Genomic DNA, 20,501 nt, shown 5'->3' with positions numbered 1-20,501 from the left:
TAATAATAATAATAATAATAATAATAATAATAATAATAATAATACATCACACAGTCCTAGACACTTGGGAAGTGTTCGACTTGTAATTTTGTGATACGAAATCCAGCATATCTATCTTGTTTGTTGTGTCATAATAATAATAATAATAATAATAATAATAATAATAATAATATACATCACACAGTCCTGTCTATCTTGTTTGCTGTGTCATAATAATAATAATTATAATAATAATAATACATCACACAGTCCTAGACACTTGGGAAGTGTTCGACTTGGGATTTTGTGATACGAAATCCAGCATGTCTATCTTGTATGCTGTGTCATAATAATAATAATAATAATAATAATAATAATAATAATAATATACATCACACAGTCCTGTCTATCTTGTTTGCTGTGTCATAATAATAATAATAATAATAATAATAATAATAATAATAATAATAATACATCACACAGTCCTAGACACTTGGGAAGTGTTCGACTTGGGATTTTGTGACACGAAATCCAGCATGTCTATCTTGTTTGCTGTGTCATAATAATAATAATAATAATAATAATAATAATAATACATCACACAGTCCTAGACACTTGGGAAGAGTTCGACTTGTGATTTTGTGACACGAAATCCAGCATGTCTATCTTGTATGCTGTGTCATAATAATAATAATAATAATAATAATAATAATAATACATCACGCAGTCCTAGACACTTGGGAAGAGTTCGACTTGTGATTTTGTGACACGAAATCCAGCATGTCTATCTTGTTTGCTGTGTCATAATAATAATAATAATAATAATAATAATAATAATAATAATAATAATACATCACGCAGTCCTAGACACTTGGGAAGAGTTCGACTTGTGATTTTGTGACACTAAATCCAGCATGTCTATCTTGTATGCTGTGTCATACAATAATAATAACAATAATAACACTAATAATAGATGTCTGTTTCCATCCCTCTCGGGACCCAAAGCGGCTGAGAAGGTCTGAACATGAGGGAAACAAGAGAGCAGGTGGATCCTAGAGACACAACGGGGCGGACAGAGGAAGGGACCCCACTGGGGAGACCTCCAAGCCCGTGAGGCGTCCCGTGGAGACCCGTCTTGGGCGGAGAGGATTCTGGGAGTTGTAGTCCCCCCTCCTTCCCTCACTCCCGAGGCAGGCCGGGCCCTCCGCCTCCCCCCCGGGCACCCCGGCGAGAGAGAGAGCCAGCCTCCCTGCCTGCCTGCCTCCCTCTCCCCACAGACCTCTCTCTCTCTCTCGGCCTCTCCGTCCTCTTCCCTCCGCCGCCTTCCTTCCCGCCTCACGAACACAGACCAGGCCTGAGGCGAGCCGGCCGCCATCTTCTCCTTCGTCCTCCTTCCTCGGAGCCCGCCCTCGCCCCCTCCCTCCCTCCCATTGGCTGAGCCCGGGATGCCCCTCCCACCGGAGGCCCCCCATTGGCTGCGTCCCGCTCAGCCCTCCTTTGACTGACGGGCCTTGTGTGGGCCTATTGAGGCCTGTGAAGCCACGGACTGGGAGTTGTAGTTCGCCCTCAACCGGGGACACTGGGACCCCCACCCAGGATGGGCCCGGACCGCCCTCGGCACACGGAGCCCCCAAGGTTGCATTTACGTTGCATTTCCTTTATCTTTCAATGTTTTTATTTTATTAATGGAATTTATCCCATTTTGTATTTCTCTCTCATCCATTGGCTGAGCCCGGGATGCCCCGCCCACCGGAGGCCCCCCCATTGGCTGCGTCCCGCTCAACCCTCCTTTGACTGACGGGCCTTGTGTGGGCCTATCTATCTATATATATAAAAGAGTGATGGCATCACGGCAGCGCACAAAACAACAAAAGTAAACACCCCACAACCTCGAAAATTGACAGCACAACCCCAATAATAATAATAATAATATAAATAAGACATTAATAATAATAAAACATTAATATTAATAATATAAAATGATAGTAATAAGAAGAATAAAACTTTAATAATATAAATAAAACACCAGAAATAATATAAATAAAATGTTAATAATAGTAATATAAATACGACATTAATAATAATAATATAAATAAGACATTAATAATAATAAAACATTAATATTAATAATATAAAATGATAGAAATTAGAAGAATAAAACTGTAATCTATATATATAAAAGAGTGATGGCATCACGGCAGCGGACAAAACAACAAAAGTAAACACCCCACAACCTCGAAAATTGACATCACAACCCCTCATCCATGCCTCTAGGTTGATACAACAAAAAGAAAAGAAAAATAAATTCCTAATTAGAGGGAGAGGAATAATTGTTTTTATCCAATTGCTGCCAGTTACAAGGCTAAGCTCCGCCCACTTGGTCTCCTAGCAACCCACTCAGCCCAGTGTTAATAAAATAATGATAAAAAAATAAATACAAATAATACAATAAAAAATTATAAAAAACACTGAAATAATTAATACAATAAAATACTATAACAAAATGACTAAAAATAATACAACAAAATAATAAAATATAATAAATAAAAAAGATAAGTGACAATAAAATTAATTTAAAAAAATACAAATAACGTCAAATAAAAATTCCACAACAAGTTTTAACCGATACCACCACCACTTTGCCACAGCAACGCGTGGCCGGGCACAGCTAGTCTATATATATAAAAGAGTGATGGCATCAGGGCAGCGGACAAAACAACAAAACTACAGGCCCCCAACCTCGAAATTTGACAACACAACCCATCATCCACGCCTCTAGGTTGATACAACAAAAAGAAAAGAAAAATAAAGTCCTAATTAGAGGGAGAGCAATAATTGTTTTTATCCAATTGCTGCCAGTTTAGAGGGCTAATCTCTGCCCACTTGGTTGCCTAGCAACCAAGGGACAGCCAGGTTTCAGTTAGGGGACAGGCAGATTTAGGCCTCACTGAGTCTTCTTCCACAGATTATCTAATTTGCACTGGATTATATGGCAGTGTAGACTCAAGGCCCTTCCACACAGCTCTATAACCCATTTATAATCTTATATTATCTGCTTTGCACTGAATTATCTTGACTCCACACTGCCATATAATCCACTTCAGTGTGCATTTTATACAGCTGTGAAGAAGGGGCCTCATATAATCCAGTTCTAAGCAGATAATATAAGATGATCAATATACAGTAGACTCTCACTTATCCAACATAAACAGGCCGGCAGGATAAGTAAATATATTGGATAATAAGAAGGGATTCAGGAAAAGCTGATTAAACATCAAATTAGGTAATCATTATACAAATTAAGCATCAAAACATCATATTATACAACAAATTTGACAGAAAAGGTAGTTCCATGCGCAGTAATGCTATGTAGTAATTACAGTAGAGTCTCACTTATCCAACACTCGCTTATCCAATGTTCTGGATTATCCAACCCATTTTTGTAGTCAATGTTTTCAATATATCATGATATATTGCTAAATTCATAAATACAGTAATTACTACATAGCATTACTGCGTATTGAACTACTTTTTCTGCCAAATTTGTTGTCTAACATGATGTTTTGGTGTTTCATTTGTAAAATCATAACCTAATTTGATATTTAATAGGCTTTTCCTTAATGCCTCCTTATTATCCAACATATTCGGTTATCCAACATTTTGCCAGCCCACTTATGTTGGATAAGTGAGACTCTACTGTACTGTATTTACAAATTTACCAGTAAAATATCACAATGAATTTGAAACACTGACTACAAAAACTGATTATGAAAAGGCAGACTGTGTTGGATAATCCAGAACATTGTATAATCGAATGTTGGATAAGTGAGATTCTACTTTGATATGAAATAATTTCTAGGATAGAATAATGCAGAAGAATATAATCTCTAAAACCAGGACAGTAATAAAGAAATAAAGAAAGTAAATAAAGCAAGGAAATTGGAAATTCCACAAAGGAAACAATCAGGGCCAGCTAACACCTCCCAAGAAAGGATTCTTCCAGAAAGGAAGCTGAGAAGGCAGTGAAGCACTATGTATTACCAAAGTCATTATTATTACTATCATTACTATCCTTACTATTATTATTATTATTATTATTATTATTATTATTATTATTGTGTTGCGGTCAACCGTGAAAATGAATACAATCTGGCTCCAAGTATTCAAAAACACTAAAATCAGAATATATAAAAATTAATGTGGTATAATAAAACAGAACAATACAATCCCTAAAATCAGAACACTAAATAAAGAACAACACTCTGAAAATAGGGGAATTCCACACAGAAAACAATCAGGGCCAGCTAACACCTCCCAACAAAGGATTCCCATCATCAAAGTCTGGCCAATCCTCTGTTTTCTCAGGGCCACAGACAGTAGAAGCATATAAAATATCGCAAACAACACCACTCTGAAAACAAGGTAATTCCAGACAGGAAACAATCAGGGCCAGCTAACACCTCCCAACAAAAAAATCACTCAGGGAGGAAACGGCTAGGCTTTAAATCTGCAAGGCCATTACATCCTAATCATTTTTCCTAATTGCAGCATTCATACTTGCCTCCAACAGACAAAAAAAAACAATCAGAAGGTAGAAGAGGCAACAAGGGGATCAGCAACTCTTGATCTAATCTTAAGAAATGTGGAAGACCTGATCAATACAGTTGAAGTGGTTGGATCCTTAGGGGCAAGTGACCATGTGCTCCTGCAGTTTGCAATACAAAGGAATGCTGAAACTAAGACAAGTCAAACACGCATTCTGGACTTTAAGAGAGCTGACTTCCAAAAAATGAAGGAATTACTGAGCGGCATTCCATGGACACCGATATTAAAAAACAAGGGAGTTAAGGATGGATGGGAGTTTTTCAAAAGTGAAATACTCAAGGCGCAAATGCAAACAGTGCCAACAAAGAAGAAAAATAAGACAAGTGCAAAGAAGCCAGAATGGATGTCCAAAGAACTTCTAACTGAGCTAAAGCTCAAAAGTGACATGCACAAGAAGTGGAAAAGGGGAGAAATCACCAAAGAAGAATTCAAACGTATAGCCAACACCTGTAGGGAAAAGGTTCGCAAGGCTAAAGCGCAAAATGAGCTCAGGCTTGCCAGGGACATAAAAAACAACAAAAAAGCCTTTTTTGCTTACGTTGGTAGAAAAAGGAAGAAAAAGGAGGCGATAGGGCCATTGCAAGGAGAAGATGGAGTGATGGCGACAGGGGACAGGGAAAAGGCAGAACTACTTAATGCCTTCTTTGCCTCGGTCTTCTCAGAAAAAGAAAGCCATCTTCAACCTCAGCAACACGGAATGGACGAAGGATTGGGGGAAATCCAACCCCAAATAGGGAAACAAGTTGTCCAGGAACACTTGGCCTCTCTAAACGAATTCAAGTCCCCAGGGCCAGATCAGCTACATCCAAGAGTACTGAAGGAACTAGCGGAAGTTATTTCAGAACCACTGGCAATTATCTTCGAGAGTTCTTGGAGAACGGGAGAAGTCCCAGCAGATTGGAGGAGGGCGAATGTGGTCCCTATCTTCAAGAAGGGAAAAAAGAACGACCCAAACAATTACCGTCCGGTCAGCCTCACATCAATACCAGGCAAAATTCTGGAAAAGATCATTAAGGAAGTGGTCTGCGAACACTTAGAAACAAATGCGGTCATTGCTAATAGTCAACACGGATTTACCAAAAACAAGTCATGCCAGACCAATCTGATCTCATTTTTCGATAGAGTTACGAGTTGGGTCGATACAGGGAATGCTGTGGATGTAGCGTACCTGGATTTCAGTAAGGCCTTCGACAAAGTCCCCCACGACCTTCTGGCAAACAAACTAGTAAAATGTGGGCTAGACAAAACTACGGTTAGGTGGATCTGTAATTGGCTAAGCGAACGAACCCAAAGGGTGCTCACCAATGCGTCGTCTTCATCATGGAAAGAAGGGACAAGTGGAGTGCCGCAGGGCTCCGTCCTGGGCCCGGTTCTGTTCAACATCTTTATTAACGACTTAGACGAAGGGTTAGAAGGCACGATCATCAAGTTTGCAGACGACACAAAACTGGGAGGGATAGCTAACACTCCAGAAGACAGGAGCAGAATTCAAAACGATCTTGACAGACTAGAGAGATGGGCCGAAACTAACAAAATGAAGTTCAACAGGGACAAATGCAAGATACTTCACTTCGGCAGAAAAAATGGAAATCAAAGAGACAGAATGGGGGACGAGGCCTGGCTTGACAGCAGTGTGTGCGAAAAAGACCTTGGAGTCCTCGTGGACAACAAGTTAAACATGAGCCAACAATGTGATGCGGCTGCTAAAAAAGCCAATGGGATTCTGTCCTGCATCAATAGGGGAATAGCGTCTAGATCCAGGGAAGTTATGCTCCCCTTATTCTATTCTGCCTTTGTGGTCAGACCACACCTGGAATCACACTGTGTCCAATTTTGGGCACCACAGTTGAAGGGAGATGTTGACAAGCTGGAAAGCGTCCAGAGGAGGGCGACTAAAATGATGAAGGGTCTGGAGAACAAGCCCTATGAGGAGCGGCTTAAAGAGCTGGGCATGTTTAGCCTGCAGAAGAGAAGGCTGAGAGGAGACATGATAGCCATGTACAAATACGTGAAGGGAAGTCCTAGGGAGGAGGGAGCAAGCTTGTTTTCTGCTGCCCTGCAGACTAGGACGCAAGGGAACAAGGGCTTCAAACTACAGGAAAGGAGATTCCACCTGAACATCAGGAAGAACTTCCTCACTGTGAGAAGGGCTGTTCGGCAGTGGAACTCTCTCCCCGGGGCCGTGGTGGAGGCTCCTTCTTTGGAGGCTTTTAAGCAGAGGCTGGATGGCCATCTGTCGGGGGTGCTTTGAATGCGATTTCCTGCTTCTTAGCAGGGGGTTGGACTGGATGGCCCATGAGGTCTCTTCCAACTCTACTATTCTATGATTCTATGATTCTAATAGAATATAGTAATATAACAATTATATAAACATATTACAGTAGTGTCACTTATCCAACGTACTGGATTATCCAACGCATTTTTGTAGTAAATGTTTTCAATACATTGTGATATTTTGGTGCTAAATTCGTAAATCATAACCTAATTTGATGTTTAATAGGCTTTTCCTCAATCCCTCCTTATTATCCAACATATTCGCTTATCCAACATTCTGCCGGCCCGTTTATGTTGGATAAGTGAGACTCTACTGTAATAGAATAATAATACCAGTGTTACGAACCCAAAGGGTTCCTGTTCTTTTGATGGATGCAGAGTGTTTAGGGAATCGTGAGGAATATCCTGAGCGTGCCTTGGACCTTGGCAAGAAGATCCGACCAGTCTGTCCTCCAGGAAATAATGCCGAGTGGCTGCTCACGGGAGGGAAGGAGATGAGAGGCAAAGCTGAAGTATTTTGGCCACATCATGAGGAGACAGGAAAGCTTGGAATAGATCACGATGCTGGGGAAAATGGAAGGAAAAAGGAAGAGAGGCCGACCAAGGGCGAGATGGATGGACGGTGTCCTTGAAGGGACTGGCTCGACCTTGAAGGAACTGGGGGCGGTGACGGCCGACAGGGAGCTCTGGCCTGGACTTGTCCATGAGGTCACGAAGAGTCGGAGACGACTAAACGACTGAGCAGCAGCAGAGGGATCAGTGAGGCGCTTTTAGAGACCAAATTTGGTTTTAACACTTTTCATGTAACATTTATTGATCATCACATCAGAATTGTATCAAAATCACATCTAGAGAGAGCTCTCACCCACACGCACAGGCATACATCCATACTCACACACACAGACCCTGCCCGGAAGAGGTGATCAGGTTCTCCCGACAGGTGTGGACGCTCCGTAGTCACAGGTCCAGAAAGCGTGCTGAATCTTTGAGGCATTGGATGCCCTAAAGTTTAGTCCTTCTTTCGGGGAACGTGCTGTTGCTTCCGTTCTTATGGCATGGTTTCAAAACATTCTCCATCTCAGGCTGTAGGACTTATGGGTCCCACCTGCACACGTTATTGACCATTGTTATTCGGATACGCCTTACTGGACCCTCGTTCCGTCTTGCCAGGTGAGAGACGCCTTGTTGGTTCCTCGCTTCATGTTGTGATCCCCATCTCATGCCATCTCCGGACACAAAGCGCTGGCACAGAGCACATGACCATGGGCCAAAAGGGAGGACAGGACATACGAACCAGCCATAAAACTCAATTGCCCCGAGGTGGGGAAAAGGGACTCTGGAAGGTGGGAATGGGCAACCTCCAGGCGCCAGGACTCCAGGGTGATTTCATACTGTAGCTAAGCCTATATATACGGGCAGTAGAGCAGACTCTTATATTCCGAACAATAATGCCGTAGGTATCTCCAGCCCTTGTGTGTACTCTTTAAAAGAAGACTAACCCACACCACACAGTTGGAGCTGACAAGCCTTACACCCAACTGGATACAATTCAAGCCTTGGACAACTCATCAGAACCCAACTCATCAGAATCCAACTCAACTCAATGGAACCCAAGACAATTCATCAGAATCCAAATGAATACAACTCAAATCTTGGACAACTCAACGGAACCCAACTCAAGTCAAGTGAACCCAACTTGACTCAAATGAACCCAAGTCAACTCATCAGAATCTGATGCCATGATCCCCATCTCATGCCATCTCCGGACACAGAGCACTGACGGAGAGCACATGGCCATGGGCCAAAAGGGAGGACAGGACACATGAAACAGCCATAAAACCCAACTGCCCTGAGGTGGGGGGAAAGGGACTCTAGAGTGATTGATGGTACGGTAAAGGTCAAGGTTTCCCCTGACGTTAAGTCCAGTCGTGTCCGACTCTGGGGGTTGGTGCTCATCTCCATTTCTAAGCCAAAGAGCCGGCGTTGTCTGTAGACACCTCCAAGGTCATGTGGCCGGCGTGACCGCATGGAACGCTGTTACCTTCCCGCCGGAGCGATACCTATTGATGTAGTACTCACATTTGCATGTTTTCGAACTGCTAGGTTGGCAGAAGCTGGAGCTAACAGCTGGCACTCACTTTGCTCCCTGGATTTGAACCTGGGACCTTTCGGTCTGCAAGTTCAGCAGCTCAGCGCTTTAACACACTGAGCCACCGGAGGCTCCCGATGATACTGTAGCTAGGCCTATATACACGGGCAGTGGAGCAGACTCTTGTATTCTGAACATTAAAGCCGTATGGGATCTTCAGCCCTTGTGTGCCTGGGCTCTCTTTCAAAGAAGACTAACCCACACCAACACAGTTGGAGCTGACAAGCCTGACAATTTGCTCTAAATCCCTTACTCTCTGTAGCTTCTGCCTGCACCAGCCTGGAGGAAGGAGAGAGAGAGAGAGGACCAACCCGCAGGCATTTTGGGGGAAGAAGCAGGCTCCGAAGGAGGAGAGGGGGCAGGATCTCACACTCCCTTGAGTGCAGCTCCCCCCCCCCGATCCAAGTGGGTCACACCAGCCCCGGGGGGCAAGAGGCTAGCTCCGGCCTTCCAGCGGCCACTCCGTCTCCTCAGGCCATCTCCCCCGGCCTTTCTGCGGCAGCCCCTTCCTCCCATCCCGTTGGAGCTGACAAGCCTCACTCTTCACCGCCCACGTCCGTCCCATGTCACGCTATGCGTGAACTCCGTTTTCTTTTGAGGCCCGTTTCTTCTTTCTTCACAAGCACCCACACAAACACACTCCCGTTTCTTACACACACGCCCTGGATACATCAATACTACTTTATTGTATCACATGTCTGATTCAGTGTCAATTCTATGTATATAATCAGTTTAATATAGTTATATGTAGCGGAAAAGCGAACCGCTCACAGATTTAAATACCGGGAACTTTGTCAAAGCGCTATGGATCCAATCTGAGCCCAACAGAGTTTAAAACAAGTACCTTTATTATACTGCAGTATAGACGGATGGACAAATCAAAGGTGACCGCCGTGAAGAACATTGGAAATGAAGCTCAATATATAATGCCCTTGTTTACAACTAAGAAGTTCCTCATTTCTTTGGAGCAGTACAGAGTGTTGCAAGCGTGCTTCCTTTATCATAAACAACATTTGTAGAAAAACATGTTGTTCACTTATGTTCCAGTAAGTAGCTTAACCACATTAACCACAAGATGTTCCGGAAACATAGTGGCGACATACGGACACTTGCCTCTCCTCTGGAAGAAGGCAGGTTGCATCTTTAATAGAATAAGTTGAAGCGGACACCTTAATAATGCATAATTAAAAGCAATCGGAAATAGAATAGAAATGCAGGCCCTTTGGCCCATCAACCCTCTCAATAGAGTCAACATACACCACAGTTCACAATTGCGTTTCTAAGTATTGCAATTTGTTTTCAATACAGAAAATCGATCAGTCCCTCCTTGTAGCCCTCACCTTACTATTGGGTGCATCAATAGATGTAAACATGCTGCTGCCGCTTTGGGTGAATATCCGTTGATTTCATCACACCAGTGACGTTCTGTCGGGCTGCTTCCTTCTGCGGCCACGCTCTGACGTTCTCCATCAACCTCTTGGATCCTAACAAAACCTTTCTTACTTCTTTCCTCATAACTCTCCAAATGTTTCTTCACCTGCTGATTCGTTTTTACTAGTATATTTAATTTTTCCCAATTAATTCCTTATCTTATATTTATGGATAACTTTTTAAACTTCAAGTCTATTTCACTGTCTCCATTCTCCATCACGTACACCAAATTCCCAGTTTCATCATCTTGAACAAAAGTTATGTTACATTTACATTTCAACCGAATGTTTGTTTATCGGGTTCTATTATATTTCCATCAGACCATAACATTAGCTGAACAGTAGTAACACAAAGTCATCCCATTCCTGTATCTTGTGTGAATGTATCACATCTTCCATGTTTAGAGCACACGTGGTCCTATCTGTGTGAGGTGTGGTGAGCACACATAATCTGCTTCCCGTGCTTCCCATTGTTTTATATCCATTGTGGTGTTTCCTTTATAAATCTTTGTATCTGAGCACAATATCATCATCATCATTTAACTATTTATTAATTGCCCTCCATCCACGATGCTCTAGGCGATTTACAAGATAAAATTGTAAAGGATAAAAATATATACATACAAATATTGATAAAATTAACATAGATTAAAAGCTCTAGTAAAGAGCCAGGTCTTGAGTGCGAGGGTCAAAGGCCCTAACTCACGCATGGCTCTCATATGGGGCGGCAAGGCATTCCATAAGGCAGGGGCAGAAATAGAAAAAGCTCTGCGCCTGGTCCTTTCCAAGTGCACTTCTCTAGGACCCGGTACATAAAGTAAGTCTCGTTGGGATGGTCGTTGCGACCTCCGATGATGGGAGAAGGAGAGACGGTCCCTAAGGGACGATGGGCCCTGGCCGTAAAGAGTTTTAAAGGTCAGGACTAGCATCTTATAGAGACCACGGTAATCAGTTGGAAGCCAATGCAGATGCTGCAGCACTGGTGTGATGTGGCATTTCATGGGTGTTCTTGTGAGTAGCCTGCCTGCCGCATTCTGAACAATACGAGCTTTCGGGTCGTGGACATTGGAAGGCCAACATACAGGGCGTTGCAATAGTCCAGCCTAGACGTGACCGTGGCATGGATGACCGTTGCCAGCGCCTCATCAGATAGATAGGGTGCCAGTTGCCTCGCTTGTCGTAGGTGGGAAAAGGCCTGTTTGCCAGCAGCAGCGACCTGAGCTTCCATTGTCAGCTGCAAATCTAAAACGACACCCAGGCTCTTAACGGAGGGCGAAGGAGATAGGGCAGCACCATCGAAGGTGGGTAGCAAGTGGGTCAGATCAGCTGAACGGCCATGCCAGAGAATCTCAGTCTTCGCCGGGTTCACCTTCAGTCTACTAGCACGTAGCCAGTTCGACAGAGCCTCCAGACATAAGGGGAAATTGTCTTACTTGACATTAAAGAAGGCATACAGAATATCCCATTGACTACTACAAGGGTTGTTGTTGTGTCACAAACCATTATCTAAATTGTGTCATGTTTTCTACTCACTGATCCCACAGACCTCACTCTTCCCTGAACACTCGGCAGCCAAAGAACAGGAAACCTTTGGGTTCAGAACAAAACAAGTTGACGGTTTCAGCAGTTTTGTCCCTTATAAATCCCCCTCTTTATGGCAAAAAAAAAATCAAAATCAAAAAAGAGAGATTAAAAGCAACATTACAAAAAAGGCAGAAATTGTATATAATGCTTCAACTACACATGAAACTAACTACTTCTGTCAGTCTGGCTTCAGGCCTGGTTACAGTACCGAGACGGCTTGGGTGGCCTTGGTGGATGACCTCCGCAGGGAGCTGGACAGGAGGAGTGTGACCCTGCTGGTTCTCTTGGACATCTCAGCGGCTTTCGATACCATCGACCATGGTATCCTTCTGGGGCGGCTCTCTGGGATGGGCCTTGGGGGTACTGCAGGGCCTTTCTGGAGGGCCGTTCCCAGTTGGTGAAGCTGGGGGGCACCTGCTCGGACCCCTGGCCATTGACCTGTGGGGTCCCGCAAGGTTCCATTCTGTCCCCCATGCTTTTTAACATCTACATGAAACCGCTGGGAGAGGTTATCCAGAGTTTTGGAGTACAGTGCCATCTCTACGCCATCTCTACTACTCTTTTCCACCTAAATCCAAGGAAGCCCCTCGGATTCTGGACCAGTGTCTGGCCGCTGTGTTGGCCTGGATGAGGGTGAACAAGCTGAGACTTAATCCCGACAAGACCGAGGTCCTCCAGGTCAGTCGTACGTCCGATCGGGGTATTGGGTGGCAACCTGTGCTTGACGGGGTCGCACTCCCCCTGAAGGCGCAGGTCTGCAGTTTGGGGGTCCTCCTGGATTCGGGGCTGACGCTTGAGGCTCAGGTGTCGGCCGTGGCCGGGAGGGCCTTTGCACAATTAAAACTTGTGCGCCAGTTGCGACCGTACCTCGAGAAGTCTGATCTGACCATGATGGTCCATGCCTTAGTTACCTCTAGACTGGACTATTGCTATGCGCTCTACGTGGGGCTGCCTTTGAAGATGGCCCGGAAATTACAACTAGTACAGCGTTCGGCAGCCAGGCTTCTAACCGGAGCAAATTACAGGGCGCGTTCAACGCCTCTGTTTAAGGAGCTTCACTGGCTGCCATTTACTTTCAGGGCTCAATTCAAGGTGCAGGTTATCACCTACAAAGCCCTAAACGGTTTGGGACCCACCTACCTTAGAGACTGCATCTCCCCCTACTAACCCGCACGTTCTCTTCACTCGTCGGGGGAGGCCCTTCTCTCGCTCCCACCACCCTCGCAGTCGCGGTTGGTGGGGACGAGAGAGAGGGCCTTCTCCGTCGTGGCCCCATGGCTTTGGAACTCGCTCCCTAGAGAGATCAGGCAGGCCCCTACCCTCCTCTCCTTCCGTAGGAGCTTAAAAACCTGGCTCTTTCAAAAGGCCTTTGATACTTTGGTGTTGGACTGATCTATCTGCCCATTTTATAATAGCCCCATTCTCGAGGTGTTGCCAATGCTATATTGCACTTTGTCCATTTCAACTGTGAAATTACCTTCCCCATTTCGGCCCATGTTGCACTTTGCCTGAGTTCTATGAATTAGTCTCCAGTGTTAATATTGTATGTTTTATGTTGATTTTAACAATTGTTTTTACTGTAATTGATGTTTTTATTGGATAACTGTTTTTTTGCTGTGTTTTGATATTTGATTGTTTTATCGGGCAAGGCCCCATGTAAGCCGCCCTGAGTCCCTTCGGGGAGATGGGGCGGGGTATAAAAATAAAGTTGTTATTATTATTATTATTATTATTATTATTATTATTATTATTATTATTATTATTACATGAGATACAAAACTAAATCAGAAACAAACAGACCTGCGAAACAGTTACCTTCATACAGCTGAACTAACAGACAGGGATACATGCCTAAAGGCCTAATTCTATCTGTTAATTTTTATCTCTCATTATTCTATTCCCTTTAGATAATATAATTACTTCCAGAATGGAACATACAGAGTTCCCTCACTACTTCGCTCTTTGTGGATTCGCTGTTTTGCGGTTTTTCAATAAATTCTAAAAGACGACTATAAATAATACTAAATTACAATGTACAGCCTAAGGAAGGGAGGAAGGAGAAGCCAAAGGGAGAGAAAAGGAGCCCAAGCGGCAACAAGAGGAGAAGGAGGCGATTTATCAACACATGATTTCTTGATAAAGACTTAAAATAGTGTATAACTACTAAAATAATGTAGAAATATATAGCATCTCTACTTCGTGGATTTTCACTTATTGTGGGTGGTCCTGGAACCTAACCCCCGGGATAAGTGAGGGAACACTGTATTTTTAGTTCAATCTTTCTACAATACACCACATGTGATGAAATGTCCCAACTTTGAGCTTGCATTTCCAAAATTTGCAAGTTGCTTTTGTACATGTTAGAATGACACTCTGGTGTCAATTAACAGGGTGAATTCTCTGAATTCTATGATGTCTATGTATAATGTTATTCTGTGAAAAGCTCTGTCCACACTCCATGCATTTCTATGGTTTCCCCCCAGTGTGAGTTCTTTGATGTAAACGTAGACCTGAACTCTGCGTGAAGCTCTTACCACACACCCGGCATGTATAGGGTTTCTCCCGTGTGAATCCTTTGATGTTTACGTAGATATCCACTATGATTGAAGGTATGCCCACACTCCAGGCATTTATAGGGTCTCTCCCGAGTTGTGAGTCCTTTGATGTGAACGTAGACTTGAACTCTGAATGAAGCTCTGTCCACACTCCAGGCATTTATAGGGTTTCTCCCCAGTGTGAGTTCCTTGATGTGTATGTAAGTTTCCCTTCTGAATGAAGCTCTGTCCACACTCCAGGCAGTTATAGGGTTTCTCCCCAGTGTGAATCCTTTGATGTGAACGTAGACCTGAACTATGAGCAAAGCTCTGTCCACACTCCAGGCATTTATATGGTTTCTCCCCAGTGTGAGTTCTTTGATGTGAACGTAGTCCTGAACTACAAACAAAGCTCTGTCCACACTCCAGGCATTTATAGGGTTTCTCCCCAGTGTGACTCCTTTGATGTCTATGTAAGCTTCCCTTCCGAGTGAAGCTCTGTCCACACTCCAGGCATTTATAGGGTTTTCCCCCAGTGTGAGTTCTTTGATGTGAACGTAGTCCTGAACTACAAACAAAGCTCTGTCCACACTCCAGGCATTTATATGGTTTCTCCCCAGTGTGAGTCCATTGATGTGAACGTAATCCTGAACTACAAGTATAGCTTTGTCCACACTCCAGGCATTTATAGGGTTTCTCCCCAGTGTGAGTTCTTTGATGTGAACGTAGATTTGAACTACGAGCAAAGCTCTGTCCACACTCCAGGCAGTTATAGGGTTTCTCCCAGGTGTGAGTTCTTTGATGTCTATGTAAGTGTCCCTTCTGAGCAAAGCTTTGTCCACACTCCAGGCAGTTATAGGGTTTCTCCCCAGTGTGAGTCCTTTGATGTGAACGTAATCCTGAACTACAAGTATAGCTTTGTCCACACTCCAGGCATTTATAGGGTTTCTCCCCAGTGTGAGTTCTTTGATGTAAACGTAGTCCTGAACTACGAGTATAGCTCTGTCCACACTCCAGGCATTTATAGGGTTTCTCCCCAGTGTGAGTTCCTTGATGTGAACGTAGTCCTGAACTACGAGCAAAGCTCTGTCCACACTCCAGGCAGTTATAGGGTTTCTCCCCAGTGTGAGTTCTTTGATGTGAACGTAGATTTGAACTAAAAGCAAATCTCTGTCCACACTCCAGGCAGTTATAGGGTTTCTCCCCAGTGTGAGTCCTTTGATGTGAATCTAAGTGTCCCTTTTGAGTAAAGCTCTGTCCACACTCCAGGCAGTTATAGGGTTTCTCCCCAGTGTGAGTTCTTTGATGTGAATGTAGACTTCCATTATGAGCAAAGCTCTGTCCACACTCCGGGCATTTAAAAGGTTTCTCCCCAGTGTGAGTCCTTTGATGTGAACGTAGAACTGAACTCTCAGTGAAGCTCTGTCCACACTCCGGGCATTTAAAAGGTTTCTCCCCAGTGTGAGTCCTTTGATGTGAACGTAGACCTGAACTCCCAGTGAAGCTCTGTCCACACTCCGGGCATTTAAAAGGTTTCTCCCCAGTGTGAGTCCTTAGATGTGAATATAGGCCTGAACTATGAGTGAAGCTCTTTTCACACTCCGGGCATTTAAAAGGTTTCTCCCCAGTGTGAGTCCTTTCATGCAGTAGCAGATTGCTCCTCCAACTGAAGCTCTTTCCACACTCAAGGCATGTATAGGGTTTCTCCTCCATGTCGACAGTTTTGTGATATGCACACGTGAGTGTTCCCTTTTTCTTTCTGATCAAAATTGAGTTCCACAAGATTGGCACCTAGAGAGGATTTCTTCTTCCCACAGGATTTCTTTCATTATTGCCCTTTGGTTTCCAAATTCCTCAATCTCCACTAGATATTGATATTTTCTTTTTATGCCCGTGGTGACTTCATAGGGTCTTCATTTCCCTGATCAAGAAAGAAGAGCAAAAGGTTAAACATGAACCTGCAAACTTCCTTTATTTCCAAGATGATCCTCTTTTCCATTCAGTGCTTGTGTTGAAAATTGAACTACCCAGAAATGGAGATATGAAGGGTCTCAAGGACACACAGAAACAAGCAAAGGTGATCACAGATTTATGAACTATAAGGGATGGATTCAGAAGGAAAGAAGGGAGGGAGGATGAAAATAATGAGTGATTGATGGAAGGAAAGAGGGATGGATGGAAGAAAAAGGGACCTTCGTACAATACTAAAGAACCACATTGGTTTTGTTGGCTTGACCTAAACATGGCTAAAGAAACACAAGGCAGACAGTCAAACAGACCATACACAGGACGTCATTCACTCTGAATAATGGGTTTCCTTGAATTACCAGCATAAGTTAAATCTTAAGAGGCACAATGATCCCTTTCCTGATGATTTCATGAATTTCAGGTTCCCTTTCAGGCCACAAGGGATCCCAGGTCCGTCTCCTGTGCATCCCAAATTGGACCTCTGCTGCCACCACATTTCCTACATCTCTCAAAGGAACCCCAAATTCCCAAAGACGTTGCCTTCCTGCCTGGCAAATTCAACACCCCATTTAGGCATGCTGAGATGTCCACAGAACTGGTCTCGCCTGGACTAAGTCCCCGTTGGATTGTTCACTCCCTTGGTTGAGCCGCAGGACGGCATGCAAATTCACAGGCACAGCGCAGTCGGGAAACCCTCCTTCCTGCCCAGCCCTTTCCACCCTGTCCATTTCCGCCTCTATTTCCTGCCCTCTGTTGTGGGGAAAGGCTTTTCAGCAGGTGAAGGCGATTGAGAGAAACACGGGTTATGTGCACAGGGTTGTAGGAACGTGTCTGCAATAATCTAAGCCATTAAATCCCAACCTGGGGAAGAACGGCACCCACTCTGTCCATTCCTGTCCTGGAAGATGCCTCACAAATGACTTACTGAGCATGAGCAAAACAGAGGGAAAAGGGAGGGAGCAGATAATACAATTGCCCCCTCCCCCGGCATTAAATAAAAGTATGGGCCTCAATATTTGGCCAACCAAAAGGAAATCTTGAGAAAAACAGAGGCTGTGGGGAAAAAAGTCTGCCTGGATACTTTTTGGAGGATGCCTCCAAGGGCCCGTCCAGACAGTCCCTTCATCCCAGGAGCTTCCGTAGTAAACAATAGGGTGGCCAGACACCGTTCCCTGTAAACCCAAAAGCAACCGCTAGAAAAGGCAAAAAACACGAGATTTCCAGGTGTGGGAATATCGTGGTTTTTGCCAAATATCCAGATCTTCGCATGTCTGCATGTCCCTGGAATCGGAAATCACAGGATTTTTGAACTGGGTTTGTTCCCGGGTTTTAGATGCTTGTTCATGATTGGTTGGTTCCTAAAAGGAAGGTGACACTCGAGTAAGAAGGCAAAAACTTTGGCCAGGGAAGAGGAACTTCACCCTTCACCTGTTTAATGAAGGTTGTGGCCGAAAAATCGAGTTCCTGGGGTGCAACAAGTACCTTCACAGTAAGCAGTACACAATGACACAGGAGCAGACACTTTCAAACCAGGAACAGAATGCCATCATTACTGTAATTACTCACACTTTGTTGTATGGCCATCGGTGAAGACAGGTTTTGTAGTGTACTTGCGCCAGGGAACAACATGATGATATTGCCAGGCTATACATGTTGGTTCCTCATTGGGTGTGTGCTGACAACATGAGTAACGTAAATGACAAATGCTTACTACGGGCTGTTGGGACAGGGACGTGCTGGAGAGGAATGTAAATATATAGAGACAAGGTCATGCAGGTGGCTAATAGGGAAAGTCATGTGGAACCTAGGAACAGCGCCCTGTTGTTCGATGCCACAAGTACACAACCAAATCTGTCTGGACAGATGGCCAGGCAGCCAGGCTGTAAAAGTAGAAGATAAGGACAAACTTCTGTTCCTGGCTTACAATTGCCTGTTCCTGTTTTATTGTGCAGTGCTGACTTGGGCAAGGTGGCCCTGCCCCATTAGGTTTGTTTGTGTGGCAAATACTTCATGAAACGTTTGGAGGGCAGTTTCTCTGGCCAGGACAAAGAACGGAACTGTTGCAGTGATCCGCATATCTGAATCTCTGCAAATCTGCATCTTGCCATTTTAAAAAAAAAACCCGCTGAGGTTTCAGGCAGAAGTCCTGCAGCAACCATTTTGGGAGCCTCTAACTCTCGGAACAAAGCAGCAAGTCTGGACAATGGAGGCAGAAATCCCAGGACCAACAGGTCTGTATGTGGACCTCTTCTGAAGTTCTGGGATCTTTTGCCCCTGTTTAAAACCCGTGATTTAGTGCTGTCTGGAAGTGCCCCAAGTGGCCTCTACAAGGTCCAAAATGCTGTTCTCTGCTTCTGAAAGGCTTCCCTGACCTGGGACACACCTACCATGTAGAACAAACACAAACTGAGTCCAACCTCAGCTGCCATAGATCAATACTATAGAATTTTTGGGAGTTGCCATTCAATAAGGCATCAGCTGTCATGGATCACTCTATCTTCGAAGGAAGCCTTAGGAGTGACCATGCCATCAAAGAGCTGTGAACAAGAAGCTGTTAATGATGACCATCTGGGTGATCAAGGGTGGGAGAGGGAAGGTAACCATAATGGTTGTTATGGAGACAGCAGTTAGGTTCCATGGGAATGTGTAAACAATGAGGCGGTGAAAGGAAACAGGGAAGAGATATAACCTGGTGCATTAGGGTTAGAGCTTAGAAGCAACTTTCTTTCTGACATTAAGCCCTGTCTCTTCGAAAGGCTCTTTCTCTACCAACAATGAGAGGTGTGTAGCAGCAGGATGTCAGAGACTGGACACCTAGCGAGGCCTTAGAGATAACCCCGCAGGAGTTCTCCCCCTGTGGGACTGCAGCTCTCATGGCTGCCCTAGCACTCGACCCGTCATTTCTGGGAGAAGACCCAGAAGAGTCACTAAATTTGGGAGAGAATAGAGGACCACAGAGTTTGACCCAGTATCCTGTGGGCCAAGGAGTCCCAGGTCTCTAGAGGAATGGATCATCTTAGCGGGGAGAGTGGAGTATGACAAAGAGCAAGTGAGACAAGGAGCCAGGGATGGCGTCATCAGGAGAAACACCGCAATTGTCAGGATGCAAAAAGCCAACTGACCTTTTCACATCCGACCAGAGCAAAGGGGCAGGGGGGGGGGGGGGGGAGAGCCGGAAGAGGAAGACCATTTGTTTGGAAAGACTGATTTATGACCTGCTCTGGGTTTCAAACATGGGAAAGAACTGTTGACGGGAAGGTGTGAATGGGAAGGGGGAAACGTGGGAGAGGGAGGGAAGAAGCATCTTGATATACTGGGGGGCTGGCGGAAAAGGGACAGTGTAAGCTTTGTGATCATCTTGGCAAGGCGGATTCAATAAAGTTTCCATAGCCCCAGCTGTGTGAGCCTACCTTTGTGTCCTACACCTTCCAAGGACTGACAGCAATAGCCTTGGGAGGAGGAGGTCCACAGAATCCTCCACAAGGATGGTTGAGCAGCCAGGAAAGAAAAGGACAACGGGATCCTTGTTTCCCATGCGGGAAGGAAAGCCGTCGAGCAGCAGAGTGCTGGAGGGAGCCACATCGGCCCAGGGAGAGAAAGGACAGTCCCGACAGGCCCCACCAGCTAGAATGGGGAAGGACAAAGCCCACGGCCCTACACAGAGAGAGTGAGCACAGGGACCCATGCACCGACTGGGACAGCAAGGACTCCCTCCTGCTGGGAAACGAGAATGATCTGCTCTAAGGAATGCTCGACAGCAGATGTCAGCCACCAGGAGCATCATGCCAGCAGTGAGTCTGAACTGCAAGACCAGAAGAATACCCGACAAAATGGAGAAAGCTGCGATGCAAGATGGCATGGAGGTTCTGGCAGCTAAAAGTGAGAAACACCTGAACCATGAATTTGTACAATTAAAAAATTACTTTTTCGAATAACTGGGCCAACGCTGGGGACCCAAGCTAGTAATATACTGTATAT

General features: G+C 44.6%; 3 protein-coding genes across 5 annotated transcripts in view; 1 reads left to right on the top strand and 2 right to left on the bottom strand.

Annotated features, from left to right (window-relative positions):
* Nucleotides 1–1,398, bottom strand: part of LOC134294871 (zinc finger protein 135-like) — a 40,226-nt gene extending 38,828 nt beyond the window's left edge. Inside the window, exon 1 of the mRNA XM_062966655.1 lies at nt 1,259–1,398. The gene's annotated coding sequence lies outside the window, so the exon portion shown is untranslated. The remainder of the gene's footprint in view (nt 1–1,258) is intronic.
* LOC134294870 (zinc finger protein 135-like) overlaps nt 1–20,501 on the bottom strand; it is an 87,403-nt gene that overhangs the window by 25,413 nt on the left and 41,489 nt on the right. The window lies entirely within an intron of this gene.
* The window catches only part of LOC134294872 (zinc finger protein 135-like), a 140,997-nt gene continuing 121,913 nt past the window's right edge, over nt 1,418–20,501 (top strand). Inside the window, exons 1-2 of one of the 2 annotated variants that reach the window (XR_010001513.1) lie at nt 1,418–1,614; nt 16,464–19,915. The gene's annotated coding sequence lies outside the window, so the exon portion shown is untranslated. Of the gene's footprint in view, nt 1,615–16,463; nt 19,916–20,501 lie in introns of those variants that run through there. The other variant, XM_062966656.1, reaches the window with a different exon arrangement.

Source organism: Anolis carolinensis, unplaced genomic scaffold, assembly GCF_035594765.1.
Source record: "Anolis carolinensis isolate JA03-04 unplaced genomic scaffold, rAnoCar3.1.pri scaffold_26, whole genome shotgun sequence".
NCBI lineage: Eukaryota > Metazoa > Chordata > Lepidosauria > Squamata > Dactyloidae > Anolis > Anolis carolinensis.
The sequence above is the reverse complement of the archived record's forward strand: the minus strand, read 5'-3'. Positions and strand labels throughout refer to the sequence as shown.